This window comes from Camelus ferus, chromosome 11 (genome assembly GCF_009834535.1).
Source record: "Camelus ferus isolate YT-003-E chromosome 11, BCGSAC_Cfer_1.0, whole genome shotgun sequence".
In the NCBI taxonomy this organism is placed as follows: domain Eukaryota; kingdom Metazoa; phylum Chordata; class Mammalia; order Artiodactyla; family Camelidae; genus Camelus; species Camelus ferus.
The window spans coordinates 67756023-67778559 of NC_045706.1; the positions used below are offsets into that span (position 1 = coordinate 67756023).

The 22537-nt window shown below is 37.4% G+C and overlaps 1 protein-coding gene across 1 annotated transcript in view; it reads right to left on the reverse strand.

Annotated features, from left to right (window-relative positions):
* Positions 1 to 22537, reverse strand: part of LOC102510861 — a 125565-nt gene that overhangs the window by 22346 nt on the left and 80682 nt on the right. The gene's annotated exons all lie outside the window — the stretch shown is intronic.

Below are 22537 nucleotides of genomic sequence, written 5' to 3' on the forward strand. Positions count from 1 at the left end.
CTTTTATGGCTGAGAAGTATTCCATTGTATAAATATACCATAAATTCTTTATCCATTCATCTGTCAAGGACATTTGGGTTGTTTCCATGTCTTGGCTATTGTAAAGAGTGCTGCTATGAACATTGGGGTGCATGTATATTTTCAAATTAGAGTTCCCTCTGTATATTTGTCCAGGACCTGGATTGCTGGATCATGTGGTAAGTCTATTTTTACTCTTTTGAGGAATCCCTATACTATTTTACACAATGGTTGCACCAAACTACATTCCCACCAACAGAGTAGGAGAGTTCCCTTTTCTCCACACCCTCTCCAGCATGTACCATTTGTGGACTTTTGAATGGTGGCCATTCTGACTGGTGTGAGTTGATACCTCATTGTAGTTTTGATTTGCATTTCTCTGACAATTAGTGCTATTGAGCATTTTTTCATGTGCCTGTGGGCCATTTTATGTCTTCATTGGAGAATTGCTGGTTTAGGTCTTCTGCCTATTTTTGAATTGGGTTGTTTGTTTTTTCCTTATTAGGTTGTATTAGCTGATTATATTCTGAAAATTAAACCCTACTCAGTCTCATCTTTTGCAAATATTTTCTCCTATTTTGTAGGTTGTCTTTTTGTTTTGCTCATGGTTCCCTTTGCTTTGCAAAAGCTTATAGGTTTAATTAGGTCCCATTTGTTTATTGTTGCTTTTATTTCTATTGTCTGGGTAGACTGCCCTAGGAGAACATTGCTGAGATTTATGTCAGAGAATGTTTTGCCTATGTTCTCTTCTAAGAGGTTTAGAGTGTTTTGTCTTATGTTTAAATTTTTAATCCATTTTTTAATTCATTTTGTGTATGGAGTGAGAATTGTTCTACCTTCATTGATTTACATCCAGCTGTCTAGTTTTCCCAACATCATTTGCTGAAGAGGCTGTCTTTACTCCACTGTATGTTCTTACCTCCTTTGTCAAAGGTTAATTGACCAAAAGTTTGTGGATTTATTTCTGGACAATCTATTCTGTTCCACTGATACTTACACAGCCTTGGAAGATTGATATTTGTAGGAATGTATCCATTTCTTTTAGCTAATTCAGTTTCCTGGCATATAATCCTTTGTAGTAATCTCCTATAATCCTTTGTATTTCTGTGATATCAGTTGTCACTTTCCTTGTTTTAGTTCTGATTTTGTTTATTTGGGCCATCTCAAAATTTTTGTGATAAGTCTACTTAAAGATTTCATTTAGTATTTTTTTTTCTGAGATTCTATCTTGGTCTTTCATGTGGAGGGCATTCCTTTTTCTCCTCATTTTGCCTAGTATCAGTTTGTTTCTATGTATTAGGGAGATCAGATACAATTTCCAATTTTGTGTTGAAGGTGTTATATGTGGCCAGGAGCATAGTCCCCCATGGTTGCCAGAGCCAGGTGCCCCAGGAGTGTCCCCTGTGAAGGCTGCAGGTGCCTTCCTGTTCTGGCTGGGATGTACTTGCTGCAGGTACACTGCTGTGTGAAGACAGAGCCACTTTCAGGGGCACTGGTGCTGGCTAAGGATGCTCACTGGCCTGGCAGGGCTGGGAGCCACTCTGGAGGAGTGCAGGCTGGGTTAAGTCTGTAGGTCAACCTGCATTGGGGCGAGGATGCTGTTACTTTAGATGTGTGAATAAGAAATGGTGCCCACCAGCACTAGTCCAGCTAGATAGAGGCCAAAAAAAAGACAAAAATCACCAAAGCCCCAAACAAAAAAATGGCACATATCAAAGACAGAGTTCCTGGAAAACCTGTGTTACAGTCAACTCTAAAGGCTGTTGCTGCAACTGAGTAATTCGAATCATGCTAGGTTTTGTTTCATTTAAAGAACTTTCTGATCCAAAATGGTTATGTAGTATGTTAAAAAGGTAAGCATGAGTTAGGCTTCCAAATACAGAGAAAAATCCAGCCAGAGAATAATAAGAACAAAAATGTCTCAGGCATTCCCAGTGGAAAACTGGTTCCAATACATGAATGCCACCATATTGGCATGTTTAGGGGGACAGAGCAAATACCGTCTCATTAATATGTCATTAAAGCAGGCGCACTGCATGTGCATGCCATTCTCCGAACTGAACCATTATCATGAGGAGTCTGATTGCTTTTTAGGGAATGGAAATATCCCAGCTCTAACATCTACAAGTCTCCAAGTTCAGTCAATGTTTGTAAGTTTCCAGTCAGTGCTTTTCTGTGAGTTTCCAGATCATTGGTATCTATAAGTCTGTCCCCAGCACATTTGAAGGAACCACATAACAGACACAAAAAACAATGTTGATTAAATCAGAAATTATTTCGTCAAAAAACAAATTGTTTCCCATGAGAAAAATACAATTCAAAAAGACACATGCATCTGAATTTTCATAGCAGCACTATGTACAGTAGACAAGACATGGAAGCAGACCAAATGTCCATCAACAGATGACTGGATACACAAGATGTGGGGGGGTGTATATATATACATATATATATATACACACATATATATCATATATATACTGGAATTCTACTCAGCCATAAAAATAATAAAATACTGCCATTTGCAGCAGCATAGATGGACCTGGAGATCATCATTCTAAGTGAAGTAAGCCAGAAAGAGAAAGAAAAGTACCAAATGATATCACTTATATGTGGAATCTAAAAATAGGACACAAATAAACATATCTATAAAACAGAAACAGACTCACAGATACAGAAAACAAACTTATAGTTACCAGGGGGTAAAAGGGGTGGGAAGGGATAAACTGACAATTTGAAAATTGCATCTCTTGGGGAGTGATGGAAATGTTGGTATTCTTAATTGTGTTAGTGGTTTCATGGGTGTAGACATCTATCAAAATTCATGAAATTGTACATTTGAAACATGTGTAGTTTACTATACAGGAACCATACCACCATAAACATGTTAAAAAATAAGTTAATGATGAACTCAAAGAAGAAACTAAAAAATACCTTGAGAAAAATGCAATGAAAGCACCACCACACAAAATCTGTGGGATGCAGCCAAAGTGTCCTAAGAGGGAAGTTCATAGCAAACCAGGCCTTCCTCAAAAGACAAGAACAATCTCAAATAAACAACCTATCCCCCTGCCTAAAACAATTAGGAAAAAGAAGAAAAAATAAAACTAAAAGTTAGCAGAAGGAAGGAAATAATAACGATTGGGGGGGAAATAAATAAAACAGAGATTTTAAAAAAATGACAGAAATAAAATCAATCAAACCAAGAGCTGGGTTTTTGAAGAGTAAACAAAATCAACAAACCTCAGCCAAGCTCACCAAGAAGAAAATAGAGGTCAAAAATAAACAAACAAACTAAGAACTGCAAATGGAGAAAATGCAACAACACCACAGAGATACAAAAATAATAAGAAAATACTATGAGCAACTATATGGCAAGAATCTGTACAACCTACAAAAATGGACAGGCTTCTACAAACATAGTCTGCAAAAACTGAAGTGAGAAAAACTAGATAATTTGAACAGACAGATCACTAGAGGTGAAATTGAATCAACAATAAAAAACTTCCCAGGAAACAAAAGTCCAGGACCAGATGGCTTCAATGGGGAGTTCTATCAAACATACAAAGAATTCATACCAATCCTTCTCAAGCTTTTCCAAAAGACTGAAGAGGAGGGAATGCTGCCAAACTCATTCCATCAAGCCACCGTCACCCTGATACCAAAACCAGACAAAGACTCTATCAAAAAAGAAAACTATAAACCAATATTATAGGTCAACATAGATGCAAAACTCTTCAACAAAATATCAGCAAAGAGAATCCAACAACACCTAAAAAAATTATACACTATGATCAAGTTGGATTCATCTAAGGGACACAAGCTTAGTTCAACTTATGCAAATCAATCCCCATGACACACCACATCAACAAAAGAAAAGGGAAAATTTACATGATCATCTAAATCGATGTGGAAAAAGCATTTGATAAAATTCAACACCCACTTATGATAAAAACACTTACCAAAGTATGTATAAAGAGAACATATCTCAACATAATATAAATTATTTATGACAAACTGACAGGCAACTAATACTTGATGGTGAAAAGTTGAAAGCTTTCCCACTAAAATCTGCACAAGAAGAGGATGCCCATTCTCACTACTTCTATTCAACACAGCACTGGAAATCCTAGCCATAGCAGTCAGACAAGAAAAAGAAAAGGGATCCAAATTGTAAGAGAAAAAGTAAAACTGCCACTAAAGGCAGATGACATGATACTATATATAAATAACCCTCAAGACTCCACACAGAAACTACTAGAGCTAATAAAGAATTTGGCAAGGTAGCAGGACACAAGAGTAACATACACAAATCAGTCACATTTCTTTACTCTTACAATGAAATAACACAAAAGAAAAGAAACAATCCTTTTAAAATCATATCCAAAAAATAAAATACTTTAGGAACAAGTTTGATCAAGGTGGTGAAAGACTTATACACAGAGAACTACAAAACATTGATTAGGAAATTAAAGAGTACTTAAAGAAATGGAAAGATATCCCATGCTCTTAGATTAGAAGAATTTTTGTTGAAATGGCCATACTACCCAAAGCAATGTACAGATTTAATGTGATCCCTGACAAATGACCCAGGACAGTTTTCACAGAACTAGAACAGATTATCCTAAAATTTATATGGAATCACAGAAGACACAGAATAGCCAAAACTCTACTGAAGAAAAAGAATGGAGCTGGAGAAATAACCCTCCCAACTTCACATAATACTCTAAACTACAGTAATCAAAACAGTGTGGTACTGGCACAAAGACAGACATATGGATCAATGGAACAGAATAGAGAGCCCAGAAATAAATCCATAGACTTATGGCCAATGAATCTTCCACAAAGGAGGCAAGAATATACAGTGAAGATCATCTCCTGAGAAATGGTATTGGGAAAGCTGGGCAACTGCATGTAAGTCAATGAAGTCAGAACACGCCTTCACTCCATACACACAAATAAACTCAAAACAGCTTAAAGATGAAAATGTAAGACACCCTAAATCTCCTAGAAGAAAACATTAGCCAAACATTCTCAACATAAATGTCAGCAATGTTCTCCTAGGGCAGTCTACCTAGGCAATAGAAATAAAAGCAAAAATAAGCAAATGGGACCTAATTAAACTTATAAGCTTTTGCACAGCAAACTAAAACATAAACAAAACAAAAAGACAACCTATGGAATTGGAGAAAATACTTGCAAAAGATGACTGACAAGGGCTTAATTTTCAGAATATATAAACAGCTCATACAACCTAATAAGGAAAAAATAAACAACCCAGTCCAAACATGGGCAGAAGACCTAAACAAGCAATTCTCCAATGAAGACACACAAATGGCCAATAGGCACATGAAAAAAATACTCAGTATTGCTAAAGATCAGAAAAATGCAAATCAAAACTACAATGAAGTATCAACTCACACCAGTCAGAATGGCCATCATTCAAAAGTCCACAAATGGTACATGCTGGAGAGGGTGTGGAGAAAAGGGAACTCTCCTACCCTGTTGGTGGGAATGTAGTTTGGTGCAACCATTGTGGAAAATAGTATAGAAATTCCTCAAAAGTAAAATTAGACTTACCACATGATCTAGCAATCCCAGTCCTGGACAAATATACAGAGGGAACTCTAATTTGACAATATACACACACCCCAATGTTCACAGCAGCACTCTTTACAATAGCCAAGACATGGAAACAACCCAAATGTCCTTGAGAGATGAATGGATAAAGAATAGTGGTATATTTACACAATGGAATACTACTCAGCCATAAAAAGAATAAAATGCCATTTGCCGCAATATGGACGGACTTGGAGATTGTCACTTGAAGTGACATAAGCCAGAAAGAGAAAGAAAAATACCATAGGATATCGCTTATATGTAGAATTTTAAAAAAAGATACAAATGAACTTATTTAGAAAACAGAAACAGATTCAGACACATTTATGGGTAAAAGAAGGGATATATTGGGGGCTCAAGGTTTGCACACACTAAGTACTATATATAAAGGTGATAAACAATAAATTTCTTCTGTATAGCACAGGGAAGTATATTCAATATCTTGTAGTAATGTATAATGGAAAAGAATATGGTAAGGATTATATATATATTTATATATATATATATATATATACACACACACACACATATAAATGAATCATTATGCTGTATATGAAAAATACAACATTGTAAATTGAGTATACTTCACTGAATATATATATATATATATATATGTATTCTCCCATTTTCTAAATATTTATCTTTTCAATGGTCAACAATGCAATCAAAAAGGTAAAAGCATTACAAAACACAACACTTCTCGGTGTTGGACATTTGCTTTTCCCTAACTTCAGAAGGCAACGTGGTCCCGCTTAAAAATAGATGTTTTGCCACGTTTCCTTCAAAGGTACATATATAAGATATTCACATACTTCTGCCACTAAAATGGATCATGCGTCACCTATACTATGAGAAAAGAAATGAAAAAAATTATCTACAAAATCAAAAACAATCTATTTATATTTCCATCACTGTGCCTGTTCTGAATTACAACCATCAGCAAACTAGCCAAAGGAAAGGTCTTAAGGAATTTTGATACTCAACAATAGAGCTCTATACCTAAGTTCATGCATAAATTCAACTTAATTTTTTTACAATAATGCTGCTTTTTGAATACATTAATGTGATGAATCATGACATAATGTGTCACTTACTAAAGACTGTTTCCTACTGAAAATAGAATAGGACTATTTCTAGCCATTTCCCTTTCCAAATCATATGGCTCTTCATGGGAACAACTTTTGATTTCTGAGAATAAACAAATTGTTAAATAAACATTACTATTAGCTCAGAACTTCTCATAGGAAAGCAAAATAAATTGTAGAAGTTTACAGGAATTCTAAAGATGAGACTTAGAGACTACAAGGAAAGGTAAACTGGGTTTTCCTATAAACTTAAGCTTTCCTATACGCTATAACTATAATTAATTAGTTAATACTGATGAATGCTTCTCATAATACATTAAAGACCAAAGTAGCTTAAAATGGAATTACTTATACCAGACTTGTTTAAAGAGATGTATACACAAGAATGACAAGCTTCAACCAACAGAGAAGGAATAAGGAAGTTAGAAGTTTTAACAGATGCTCAGTCTAGTGGGTGAAGGAGGATGAGGACAGGGTATTTAGATACCCTCAAAGAATCACCACACAAATGACTTACTGATTCTAAATGGAAAAAAACATAACTTCATAGTGGAGGAACAGGCAGACACCACCTAGACAAAGTGACCAAAGTGTTTATCCTCATTAGCAGGAATGAGACCGACAGCCCTCGGACACAAGTCAGCCAACAGACAGGACACGGATCGCTCGGCAGACAAACCCAGAAGAAGAGACGTGTGTGTACAAAACAAGCCGCTGTGCGCGCCCCGATGGCACCGTCAGAAAGACAAAGACTGTGGAGCTGCCATAGGTTCAAGAGGCCTCAGGACACGTGACAACTAAACGCGATGTGTGATCTTAGATCTGCAAAAACAGCTATAAAGAACACTTCTAAATGCGGGCTGTGGATGAGATAATTGATCGACGTCAAATTTGTCCAATTTGATCATTATACTGTGTACATGTCAAAGGACATCCCCGTTCTCAGAACATATGCACCAAAGTATTTGGTGGTTAAGGAGCATGGCATCTCTGACTTGCTGGCACGTGGTTCAGGAAAAAATCATGCACAGCTGCATATGTACATACCAGCACGCATACATACAGGTCTGTATGTGAGGGAGGGAATAGTAGAAAAAATGGGAAATAGGGAAATTAGGCAACTGGTTGTCCAGGTAAAGCAAATAAAGGATTTCCAAGTCCCAGCTTGCAACTTTCCTGTAGGCTTGAGTTACATCAAAATAAAAAGCTATATACAAACAACAACAGTAAATAACAAGGAGTCCCAGTTTGTCTAACCTGGAATTGTACTAATTCTAATGAAAGAAGCCGAGGCCAGGGCGCTGCTACAGAACTCCTGGTTTAGAGTTAAGGGCAGTCAAACACACCTCACAGACAGTGTAAGGCTTGGCTTTCATCTGCATCTGACTTAAGTTTTACAGGCTGAAGGTTCTGTAGCTGCGGAGACAAGTATCTCTTTAACTGATGGTGTGGCTGCCACTTCAGAGCGACAGCAGACACACTGGGAAGGCATAGTATGAAAGATGATTTACAAGTTCAACTCTTCTAAATAAGTAAAAATATTCAACTTTCTTAAATTGGTTGTGAAAAGTTATTACTTCATTGATTAAAACCATATTTAAGATGACATGAAACATCTTACAATAAAATAATAAAAATGTTCTTGTCACATACGAACTTGCTGGTTATAACACTTCACATATGGATCTAGAATTCTTCAAATACGTCCATCCTTAACCATAATATATTGAAAAGTTAAAAAGTTGCTCTAACATTTAGGACTTGTACAAATTAATTCTTGGTTAAAATCTACAAATAAAACGGTATAATGCTTTGAGTATCAGAGTGATTTGTATACAATTGAAAATATTATACAATATACACCAGCACACTACATATATAAATTTATTCAAAGTGAAGCCTCTGACATTTTCTAAGGGTATCACAAAATTAACTTCTATGACTAGGTGATAATGCTTACCAAGGGCAGAAATGACTATCCCAGAAGCTTACACAGGCTCTTCATAATACTGGCCAGGGGCTTGGCCACATACTGGCTGCCCCTAAAATTGTCATTAAATAATGACTTAAAGTGTAATTGCAGGCATCTCTGACTGGCCTAGAAACCTCAAGAGACGCCATCAGAGCTTCTGGAGTAGTTCTGTCACTATAGATGCCAATATCTTCCAATTCTGAAATACACTGATGCTGGAACTGGAATAAATATTGGACCCAGCAAGTTTTCACTGACCTAAAGGAGTTTAGTAAATGTTCCACACAATCAATCAAACGGCAATGAGCAACACCCATCAACTGAAAGAGACACCACTGTTATTTGCTTCACATGCCCTGATTTCAAACTGTATTACAAAGACATAGTAATCAAAAGAGCATAGTATTGGCAGAAAAATTTAAACATACATCAGTGTAACAGAATTGAAAGCCCGCAATGAAACTCATACCTGTATATGCAATTAATTTCTGACAAAGAAGAAAAGAACGTACAATGGAGAAAGGAGAGTCTCTTCAAAATCATGTTAGAAAAACTGGACAGCCAGGTTTAAAAAAAAAAATGAAGCTAGACCACTATCTCACATCATGCACAAAAATCAACTCAAAATGGATTAAAATCTTCAATGTAAGGTCTGAAACCATAAAACTCCTAAAAGCCAATATAGGCACTATGCTTTGGACATACAGGTGGCCAACGGACTCTTGAAAAGATATTCAACATCACTAATTATTAGGGAAATGAAAATCAAAACCACAATTGCCTCACTCCTATTGGAATGGCTATTATCAAATAAATAGGAAATAACAATTGTTGGTAAGAATGGGGAGAAAAGGGAAACCTCATGCACTATTTCTGGGAATGAAAATTCATGCAGCTGGTATGGAAATGAGTAGGGAGATTCCTCAAAAAATTAAGAATAGAATTACCATATGACCTATTCTACTTCTGGGTGTTTATCCTAACAACACAGAAACACTAATTCAAAAAGATGCATGCAGCCCTATGTTCACTAGCATTACTTATAACAGCCAAGATATGGATGTAACCTAATCACTACCAATACATGAATGGATATAGAAGATATGGTACATATATACACAATGGAGTATTACTCAGCCATAAAAAGATGAAATTTCACCATTGCCAACAACATGGATGCACCCTGAGGGTGTTCTGTGAAGTGAAATAAGTCAGTGCAGAAAAACAAATACTGTATGATTTCACTCATATGTGGAAAATAAAAAAACTAGCAAACAAAAAAGCAAAATAAATGAACAAACCAAACCAACTAAAAATAAACATGTAGCTACTGAGAACAGAGTAGTGGTTACCAGAGGGGAAGGACAAAATGGGTAACGGTGGGACAACTGGATAGTGACACATGGAAACTATTTTTGGTGATGAGCTCACTGTAGGGCATCGAGAAGTAGAAGTACAATGTTGTATACATGAAACTTATATAATGTTACAGACCAATGTTAATTGGATAAAAAATTTGAGAAAAGAAATTTCAGTGAAGTTGCAACTTTTAGGACACAGCACAAGAACTCTAGATGTTTTTGTGAAATTATCAATTTCTTATAAAAATTGATGAGGGCTTATCAGAAGCCATGAGTTCCAACATATATACATTCAAAGCTTTATGATACAGAAACAAAGACAACATGTAGCACAGAAAGGTGGCGAAGGTATAATAAGAATGACCTGCAAATCACGTGGACAATTGAGTTAACAAGTAACTATTACTAAAACTGAAGAGGATGTGGGTTATGGCTACATGAGGTGTGCTACTCAAACAAGCTCAGCACCTTTCTACTGCTCCAGACACTGGTCAGAATCCTCCATCCGTGCTCTGTTCTGACTTTTTCTTCTCTGAGTTTTGGCAATGGGTATGGTCATCTGTGAGGCTGTCTAAAAAGCAACAATGAAAGGACTAAATAAAGTGTAAAGATAACACAAAGAACTGTTAACCAGGAGATGACAAGGTACAGTGCGGTGTAAGTATCACCACAAGTGATGCATTTCTTCCATTTATTCTTAACTTTGAGAACCAAAGAGAGACAGGTGGGGTCACATTAGAATAATGGAAATAAAAATGTAAATTAAAGAATTAAAAACAGAAAGAGACTCACAGACATAGAAAACAAACTTATGGTTACCAAAGAGGAAAGGGAGGGAGAAGGGATACACTGGGAGTCTGGGATTAGCAGATACAAACTACTATATACAGAATAAATGAACAACAAAGTCCTATTGCAGAGCACAGGGAGCTACATTCAATAACTTGTAGTAACCTCTAATGGAAAAGAATATAAATATGTGTGTGTGTGTGTGTGTGTGTGTGTGTGTGTGTAACTGAATCACTATGCTGTACACTAGAAACTGACACAAGATTGTCAATCAACTATACTTCAATAAAAAGGAAAATAAAAGAATGGAATAAGTAGTTAAGATATTGTCTTTTAGCCCCAAACTCCCTTTCTGTACTAAGGCCTGGGATGCAGGTGCTAGGAGTCAGCCAATTACCTTTGTCCTTTGCCATCTGGCTCCCTGACAGGTTTCACCAAAGAGGAGGGAAGAGAGGACTTGGAGGAGGGGAGGGGCAGCAGAGTGGCTTGCTGCTCTGGTGAGCTCTGCTCCCAGACACTTCTCACAAATCAGCAGGTGGCTCCGGTTCCCCGCTTGGTTTTACAGACCCAAACCCAGCATCAAAGCACCCTTCAAAGTACCAGCACAGTCAGTATGACCTCCTCAAAGCTCCCAGGCTCAGCTCTGCGAGGCTCATTCTCTGAGCTCCTGGGGCACTGTTTGCACAGGCAGCATCGTCTCCACAGACGTCTGGGTCTGAGCCCCACTGGAACACTCTCCCTCATGCCAGGTTCCTGGAGAACTCCAACCTCTTCATCTCATTCCTCTGCCCTAGGGATGATGGCGCTCCCAGTATTTACCTAAGAGTTCCCTTTTTGCTCTAACATGTGGTAACCTAATTACCTGTGTAAACTGATTTCTGTTAAACTAACAAATATAGTTTCTGTTTTCCTGACTTTACTCACAACTAGTAGAAACAATAATCCATTAATCTAATGGATTATATTTTTCTAAGTACTCAACAGCTTTCTGACACTAGTATTTAATTTTGCTTTTATTTAACTGCTTATACATGATATCTGTTTTAACTGTTTACCAGAAAATTTGCCAGTTTTTCAGGTTACTATTTCCCCAAAAAAGGTTTTACATATTACTACAATTCATATACAAATTTGTATTTAAAATCTTCTTAAACACAGTTTGTTCTAAACGGTCCTTAATTGTATTTACTCTTGAATATGCTAAGCTGTACAATTTCTTCATAAACAATAAAAAAGGCTGAAGTGGTCACACATTCTAAATTAGTAAGTCCAATGATTAGATTTCAACTCTAATTCAAACAGATTCTTGGATGGTTGCCTAATCTTATTTCTTCTTAAATACAAAGATTAAAGATTTATATGCACAGAGGAGCATACATAACATGTATACAACATATACCCAATTTCCAACTTAAGAAACAGAACATAATTAGTACTTTGGAAGAGTCCCATATGCTCCTTACATCCCACCCTCAGCCTAGAGACAATCACTACCTTCAACTTTGTCTTTTTCAGCCCCTTGCTATCCCTAAACAAGTAATTATATATACATATATTTAATGTTGAAAATTGAAATTATAATATTTGTATTTTCCCATGCCTTGTTTTTCTCCAGATTGTATTAAGAGTTAACTATTTTTAATTCAGATAAATGCAGTGTAATCAGTTTCACTCTTCAACAGATGTTCTTTGAAAGAAGGTATTTATACAGCAATTATTTTATTGAAAAATATATGAGGGGTTTTGATGCTGCTGCTGTAAATATAAACAGCTATGTAGTTAGCCTGGTCACCTCTGCACTGGTATATACATCTAGGGACCAAATGCTGGGTCAGAGAATATGAACTTTTAAAACTTAATGAGATATTGCCAGACTGTTTCCCAAAGTAAGTGTGTCAATTTATATTTCTGTTGTCAGTGTAAAAGAGTTCTCACTAATTCAGATCTTTGTCAATATTTCACATTCTCTGACTTTTTAAATTTTTGAAAAATATATTAATCAGTAGTATTTCCCAAGATGAAATCCTAGGTGTAATTTGAAAAAGTATTGATATTTACACCCTCACTTTTAACATATTGCCTGTCATTCACCTCTGTAAATATCTACTTATAAAGCTACAGGTGTATTTTTACCAATGTTCTTCTGAAGGTCAAGTTCATCCAGACAGCTTTATTGAAAAGTCACTCTAGCTGAGACAAAGGGTGAGCAGGAGTATGCAAATGGAAAATGGAAAAAGAAATAATCACAGGACCTCATTCACAGAGAATGAAACATTCACAAAGAGTACTTTTAATTACTTGAATCCCATGGTGACAGTTTACCCCATATGTGAAGATGATACTTTCATGTGATAATTTGTTTATTGGGTCCCTGTGTGAAACAGCATCTTACAGCTTTTGAATTAATCCAAGTTGATTATTGCATGAAAAGATAACACTTTTGCAAAGTACACACTGTAACACAATCAGGGATAATTTCTAAAATAAAATAAGTCTTCATTTAAATGTCAGATAAATAATCACCATTAATTATTGTGGTTTTTCTCAAGGCAGTCAGGTCCGAAAAGCAAAAGATTAGTGAAAATGAGGAAATACAACTTACTTTTTTTTTTGTAATGTGAATAAATGGCATAAAGTCTTAAAATTAAATGACCAATGACGTGATTTTCTTCTCATTAACTCTCCCTTCCACTAGCAAAATTACCACTGAAAGTAATGAGAGTCAAGAGATTTACAGCATAAAAAGTCTAAACATCCTAGAAAATGTTTATCTGAATTGAGTACATGTTCATATTGGTACAGGGAAGGGGAGGGAAAATGAGAAGAGAGAGAAAGATAATTAAAGCTTACTGACTTTGGAAAAAAATCACAAATTAAAATGTTTCCTTCAAAGCTTATGTAAAGGCTTTTAAACATCTCAAACAGAAAAACTTTACAGTAATCTAATGTTCACCTGGAGGAAATTATGGAGCGATCAAATTTTTAAGAAGCAGTTATATATTAGCTTGTACACAGAAACATTTAAATAGTTTATACCACCCTCACTGGCCCTAAAATTGGAATCATTTTTTAAAGGTCTTTCCATCTCTTCTGTCCCCCTCCTTTGTCAAAATGATTATCATCTTTTATTTGAGTTTCTTACCAACATGTCTCTGAAATTCTATGCTTGCCAGAGCAGTATTTTCAAGACACAAACTATATCACTCCAATTCCCTAAACAGAATTCTACAGTGGCTGGATATTGCATTTGGAATAAAATGTAAATCCCTTCTAAAGCATATGAACTTGTGTGTTCTGCATGATCAGAAAACTTTCTCATCTTATGTTTATTGCATTCTATGAATACAGGGGTATCTGGACTATTCATTCCTCCTGGATTCCCTTCTGGAATAGTATTAGCATCCAGCCCGGTATACAAGCTATTAAAGAGTCATCTTATCCCTTCTTCCTTACTCTCTGTATCTGTTTGGTTAGAATCTTGTTGTAATGCATCTCCAAGTACTCCCAGATCCTTTTCATACTAACACAGGGACCTCAGCTTGTGCCCTCAACGACTGACTGTCTAGGTCTGCTGCTTCAAGTCTCCCCTCTAAACAATCATTCACAAGTGCCGCATGATGGCCTTTCAGAAACGCCTATCTGAGTGCACTGCGTCCTGGCCTAGAAGCATTCCCGTGGCTAAGCAGTGATTGCAGAATGGAGTCCAAACTTTTCAGTAGGTCCTTAAGACCCTTTGCAAGGATGGCTTGTCATCTTCTGATTCCATGTCCCTGAGCAACTTATGTTCTAGCTATATCAGATTTTGCAATCCATTTCTTGTCACTTTTTAGGTTACTTTTCAAAATCCAATTTACATATAATTTTCCAAGAATATTTAAACATTCCTTTTCTGTGTTTCTACACTATCTTATTTACATAACTAAAAGTACCTGTATACTGTATAGTGGTTATTCACATAAGTATTGGTCCTCTTATTAGTCTATGAACTAGAAGGAAGGGTCTGTTTTTATTTTTTATTTTCTATTAATTTAATAAAAGTTGTTGAATGATAGGTATTAGACTATAATATCTCTGAGATTCCTTACTGATCTAAATCTCATAAATTTTATTTTTCAATTCTATTTTATGAGACATCCCACCCTTTAAATTCACAAGTTGCTTTTCTAGAAGGTATTTGGGTAATAAAAATCAAGAATCTGAAAACAAATATACATTGCCTCTGATCCCATAATTATCAGAATCTATATTAAAGAATAATCAGAGCTATAGTAAAAAGACTCTCAATAAGGATGTTCAACACAATGTTTCTCAAGAGCAAGGAAAACTGGAGTCTAATTTCTTACAAGAATCAAATGACAACTAAATTACAGCACAATCATAAGATGGATTATTATGAAATCATCTTAAAAAGTTTTTGAATTACATTAAATGACACGGGAAATGCTCATGTTATAATTTTCAGAGGGAAAAAAATGTATAAAAGTGAATAGAGATATCCAGTCAAATGGAATGATAAATTCATAGGCTGAGCCTTTGTGCTGCTGAAAACACACTAGCAATGAATGAGAACGTAAAGAGAGAAAACCAAGCCACGCAGTGTGCTTTAAAAAAATGATAGTATCTCTTTGGACCAGAAATAGCAGAGAAGCCCAAGTTAATAAGCAGTGTGGAGGTGAGAGGTTACTGGAGTGTGCACAAGGAGGAGAAGGTAAAGATCTTGGCTTATGCAGAAACTGGTAGGGGGAGAGGTCACACAGCAGGGAATGGAACTGGTCTCACTACTGGAAATACAAAATGTGACTGGGCTCCACATTCATAAAAGGAGGGTCAAAACAGCTATGGTCCATACACAGCTGTGTGCCTAGGGCAGCGAGGCCCAGTCCCTCCCTCGGCCTCTGTAGAGGCGCCCTCCGCCCAGCCTCTGCAGACGATCCTGGCCATTGTTTGCAGGGGACGCCTGTTAGAATGCATTGTTTCGGCTGTTTCCAACTTGCCCTGGCCCCTCCGGGGCAATCGCAGAGGACCCCATGCCGGCCCCCTCTGTTCCGCTCGCCCCCCACAACCGAGTGGGCAAACGGGGAGACCTGCTCGGAAGAGCCACCCAACTTTTCAGGAACAGCCTCCCACCCAACCACCCACGCAGCCCCCGGGCTCCCACCAGCGGGCCCCTCGCTCCCGACACGAGGAAGGGGTTGCTCCCCTGCCCCCAAGCCATCTAGACTGTTTCCAAGAGTGAGTGTGATGGTCAAACACGTCTGTACACACCAGGGGCTCCACGGACACCTGATGGTGGATTTGCTCAGAAGATGGGTGGGGAGGGGCCGCCCTAGAGGAGCGGAACACATAGTATGGATGGGGGCTGGGGCTGGGGGGCGGGTAGGACGGCAGGACCATCCCGGGGGACTGGGCGAGATAATGAGTTCCGGAGACTCGAGGGCGGGCTCGCAGGACGCCAGAGGGGACAGGCGAGGCGCCACCTGGGACCCCGCGCGGGCGAGGGGCGCGCCCACTATACCTGCGGCTCCGGCTCCATGGCCATTTCCTAGTTCAGACGCGCCGGGACTGAACTGACACCATCTGAGCGAGCCAAGGCCAGGTCTGAAAGAGGAGGGAGCAGGCAGGAAAGGGAGGGGTCGAGGAAGGCAAGAGGGAGGGGAGGCGATGGGGAGTTTGTCTTGGCCTTTTGTGCGGACACCTCCCGGATTCCGCACCCGCACTGGCCTACCAAAAGAGACGTGGGGCCACTGAGCGAGGCACGAGGCCGTCCCCCAGAGCACCTGTCGGCCTCACGCCTTGAAGTCCACCCAAAAAGAGCAGCCCCTCCCCCACCCCGCCTGGAGGAGTTGGGGACCGGGCTCACCTCGGGGAGGGAGCTAAGGTGAGCTGAGCGGGGCGGGGGTGCTCTACTCGTCCGCGCGAGGACAGTGCAGGCTCGGGGTTCCTAGAGTAGATCTGGCGCGGCTTGTCCAGAGCAGGCGAACTGTTGGGTCAGAATGTGCTCCTGTTCCTCTATTCTTCCTTTACTGCCTTCTTTTGTAATGGATGGATACGTACATTAAGTAGATACTTAATTCGTTTATACTTTATTCACTATTTGAGCCCAAGTACTTTATACAGTAGTTGAGTCTTCTTAGTGGTTAGTCTAGGGCTTACAATATTTATTTTAATTTATAAGAATCTATCTCATATTTATACTGACTTAATTTCAAAAATATAGAAACTTTACTCCTCTATAGCTCCATTCACTTCCCACCTTTTTATGTTACTACTGTTATACAAACTATGTGTGTGATTTATATATGGTACAAACTTATAATTATTAGTTTATATAATCATTTGTCTTTTAAAGAACTTGAGAGAGGAGAGAAGTATATTTATAAACTATATTATATTAATCTTATTTACCCTTTATTGTTCTCTTCATTTTTTTTCTGTAGATTTGAATTACCATATGGTGTCACTTCCTTACTCTAATACAAATACAGCTTTTGTTTCTACTAGTTCCTTTGTTCTCAAGTATATTACATGTCTATATGTCACAGGCTCAATAATATACATATTGTTTTATGTACTTCCTTTTAAAGTTAGTCAAAAGAATAAAGAAGAAATGTGCAGCTGTATTATATTGTGTGTAGATAAAAATTATGTCTACCAGTGATTTGTGTGTGTGTGTGCATGTAATTTCAAATTATGGTCTGGTGTCATTTACTTTCAGAAATATAAATTTATATTTTGGTCTAAATAAAAAAGTTTTAAATTAAAAACTAGGGATATAAATAAGAACATTAATTTTTCTTCTAAGTCTTAACTTTGTGTCCTCAAATAACTGGAGCTATTTTTCAGCTTAGGTCACACAGAGGCACACTGTGAGCAATCAGTCTAGTGTCACCAGCATCACCTCCTACAGGCAGAGGGTAGGAGCTGTCATAAATGTAACTACACTTTAAAACCAAAAAGAAATAAAGTTCTCCTTTGCACTGGAATAGTCCAAAACCCTGTTGCTGTCTCTAGTAAAGAAACATACATTCCACTATGTAGAACCAAGACACCAAATTAACTTCAGGTCTAATTTATCTAAATTTAATTCTCAGTCTTATGTCTAATGTGAAAAACCTAAAGACTTTTGCTAGGAGGACAAGAAGGAGACACATTCAGCTAAGGGAAATGAATACCAACAGCCTGCATTCACATTCCTGAAACCATCACACGGGAACGTCCCACACACAGGAGAAGGCTGCTACTCTGCTGGCTGATTTACTATGGTTTTAAATAAGACGCAAGGACATCTTTGCTCACGGTGCTATCTTCACACGTAATCCCTTACTATATTTAATTTCTTGTAACAACATATAACGGAAAAGAATCTGAAAAGAAAATGATGTATGTACGTATGCATATGTATAGCTGAATCACTTTGCTTTACACCTGAAACTAACACTGTAAATCAACTACCCTTCAATGAATTTTTTAAATTCATCCTTTAATCCTCTGTACATATCTAAATAAAATAAACTCTTCAAGGCCCACTTCAAGTTTCATCTCTTCCAGTCTCACCCTAAGTCCAGCTGACTCGTTCTATTCAATTCCTGACCACAGGCAGCACATTTTGTGACGATTAGATAATGCTGGACCCCATGGGCTGTTCTGTAATAAATTAGCCCTCCAGAGAACCTCTCTGACATGGCTCTCCCTGACAACGCTCCTGCTTTTCTCTGCTGTTCTCCCTGCAGAAATGGATAAACCGTGTTCCCATCAGGTCAAGAAAGGGGTGCAGCCCTGAAAGTAATTGGGGCCCCCTCTCTTTCTAGTTTCCCAGGTTCTCTGCAGTAGCTGCGTCACTCCACATTAGCAGTATTGACAATACACACTCCCATCATCTGAACAAATCTTCCCTCACTTTTGCAAGGATGAATTTTAGTTTCCGTAAAGAATTTTAAAAGACAATAAATCTTAAGTAAATTTCCCCCAAGCCCTTTTTTTCAATGCTGATGGATCTTAATAAACAGAACACTTCATCTGTTGAAAATTAATACCCCTTTCTAATACATCTAGTCCAGCAGAACTTAATATCATCATATTAAATGTAATATAAAGTCCAAAAGAACTAAACATCACCATCATTGTTAAATTTTTTGCAATTCCAAAGTACAATTAATTAAATATAATTTTCCTAATACATCTAGCAAGGTCAAGGATCATCAGCCTAATTATATTTCCTTTTTAATATGCCGTTAGGCTCTTTGCTTGTTCAGTCTTTAGCCATTTATTTTGAAGTATAAAAATAATATTCTGGCTGAAAGAGAATTTTTTACAAACAGGTTATTTTTGCTGCATTCTTTGAATTGATTGGGTATGCTCTATAAATAGTTACAGGAAAAGCATCTTCAAAAAACAGTGATTTTTCAACATCTAAAACAGACTCAGATTCCACAAATCATGTGTTCATCTAACTTATAGCCTTGTATTTTGATGTGGTTTTCCATGTAAATACATTTTAAGGCTTGCAATAGGAATGTATTCTATTAAAAATAGATGTTATTGTTAAAAGTTACAAAGTACCAAACATTTATGATGCATTCCTCAAAACAAATCTAAATCGTCTTACTATAAAATGTTTGCTATTTCACACATTCTTTTAGGTCTAAGAGACAAATAGCACTGGCCAACCCAAACACACCCCTGCCAGCTACAACAGGACAAATGAACACCAATGCACAACACTAGACTTCTGCTACTCAGAGCGTCACTCAGGCCATCATCCTGTGAGCCCTGAAATACCCACTGATTATGATAAGACATATTTTTAATCTAAAAAATAAACATTTTCAATAAGTAAAAGTAAGCAGATTCACAGATAAAATTCATACCCCTCTTTTCCTTTTCCGACCAACCAATCTTACAGCAGCAGACAACATGTGAAGTACAGCACACATGATTTCCCAATGTCCCAACATAATAAGGGGAAGCTTTTTAACAGCAAATACTATTTCAGGTAAGAATACTTAGAGGCTTTACATTATACACTCTACATAGGAACATTTAAGCAATGAATGCTTCTTTTCCCATTGTTATTATGAACTTTAACAACACACAGAAAAGCCTTTCTGGAAGTTAGATGAGGGGGTGGGAAGGGATAAATTTGGGATTTTGAGATTTGCAAATGTTAACCACTATATAGAAAAATAGATAAAGACATTGCTTCTGTATAGCACAGAGAACTATATTCAATATCTTATAATAACCTTTAATGACAATGAATATGAAAATGAATATATATATGCATGACTGGGACATTATACTGTATACCAGAAATTGACACATTGTAACTGATATACTTCAATTTTTTAAAAAAGATTATGTTTGTAAAGTTCTGTATAGACTGGAATGTGCCAAACAAACTTAATAATGATAACCAATAAAAATAAGAACAACCAAAAAAAAATACATAAATAAACATTTGGCATATATGAAAATCAATACAAATTCAAATTATTTTTAAAATTATCTATTCTCATTCTGGTTTCCATATGAATAAAATACCAAACTTACACGCATATATAACAGGCCACATCCATACCTATGACTTCATGATTAAGAGAACAGACTCTGAAGCCAGATGGCTGAAGTCTGCACCCAAGCTCCGCCCTCTACTCTCCTGGGAACATTGTGATCCCTCTGCAACTTGGTTTTCTGGACTATACACCAGGGACAATGGTGTCTACCTCACAGGATTATGAGGATGAAATGAGCTAATATTAGATTGCTAGGACAATGACTGGCAGGTGGTAAATAAAGCCCAATAGCCTGGAGGTTTCCGTGGTTGTTATGACTGTTGTTGTCATAATTACCAGTATGATTATTTCTGTTGCTGAAGCAGCTGCTACTACTACTGCTGTGTTTACCAAAATATATTTGCTCATGACCTCATTTGGCATAGGATGAACCAGAAACTTCTCTTTGAGGCCATTCTTACTATCTAAATCATTCCCATGTAAATTCTCCCATTTTCCTGCTCATAGGTCAGGTTAAATTTAATCTTTATTTGGACATGAAAGATCCCAAGCTGACTTAGGATCATTATCAACATTACAGTTAGTGAATTACCCTTTTGGGTGAGAGGAGACTCGGCTACATGTTTACTAGCTCTAGGGTATTCCTTCAAAATGGGCAAGTGAGATAAACAATGTTTCGACTGTACAGCACAGGGAACTATATTCAGTATCTTTCAGGAACCTGTAATGAAAAAGAATATGAAAATGAATATATGTATGTATGTGTATGACTGAACTATTGTGCTGTATGCCAGAAATTGACACATCGTAAACTGACTATACTTCAATGAAAAAAAGTTAGACATAAAAAATGGGCAAGTGTATACGTGTGTGATGTTTTAAGCATGGACCTCATATGAGACTGGTTTTCTATCTTCTTCTTGATTCCTTAAGAGACAGGGTTACTGTTGTGCCAAGTTAGCAGGTTGGTGTTTAATTCTGATCTGAGTCATGCTCGTTTGCTAAAGGAGAACTGTGTCAAATCACAGTCTGATAAACTCCCATATGCCTTCCCAGCTAATCTCATTATGCTTCATATACCTCAAAATGCAGAAGGGTAAGCTAAGAAGTCATCACAGAACTCAAATATAGATTCTATGAAAAGTATGAAATCCTCTGTCTTTGGTTCCTTGGAGGAGAAAGGGTTTAGAAATACAAGAGATCCATCATCGTTGCTACTCTAGGCATCCAGAGAACAACCTCTTCCTCCTGCCGAACAGCAGTGTGTCCAGCTAAGCAATCTTCTGTTATCGCACTGAAAACATCTTTTCTGAAAGTAAAAACAGCACAGCCACCTCCTTAAATAGCAGTGCATTCAGCCACAGTCTTACTTTCAAGAAGAGGACAGATCACAGAAAATTATTTGGCTATTCTGAAATATCTAAAGAAAACCAGAATTCATAGCTTTCATTGTATATAAGAATAATAGCTTGAAATACTTCTATAAACACATTCCAAGGCATTAAGGCTATTCATTTCCCTGGAAATGGGTCATGAGGTACTAAAATGTTTGCACATGAAAAGAGGAATTACAGGTCACACAATTTGAACTGTGCAGGTCCACTTACACACAGATGTTTTCCAGTAGTAAATTCTGCAGTACCACACGATCTGAGGTTGGTTGAATCTGTGGACGTGGAAATGAGGATGTGGAGGGACTCCGTACATGAAGGGCTGACTATAATTTACACAGAACTTTTTGACTACACAGAAGGCTGGTTGGTGCCTCTAACCTCGTGTTGCTCAAGGGTCAAATGTATTTGCATGCATCCTTTAAAATCTCAAGTAGATATAATGGATAGATTTTTATTCCAAATACAACACAGGTAAATAAAACTAGCTTTCTTCAGCAATATAACACTTTGCAGCAGGTTTTTCTCTCGCCAACATATGGAAAAAAAAATTCCTTATCTCTCCAAAAACAGACCTGACAGAGCTGAGTACAAGACCCAGGCCAAAGAGACGCCGAGCAAGCTCATCACGAGTCATGACTGGAGACTGTTCCACAAACCCTCTCTGAGACAGAAGGTCAACAGCAGTGTCACCATCAACAGGTGTACATTACAGGACTGGCAAAGTCTTACCCCCACTTTATGAAATGTCCTAGTGACAGGGTTAGGCGACTGTGCTGAGATGATGTTC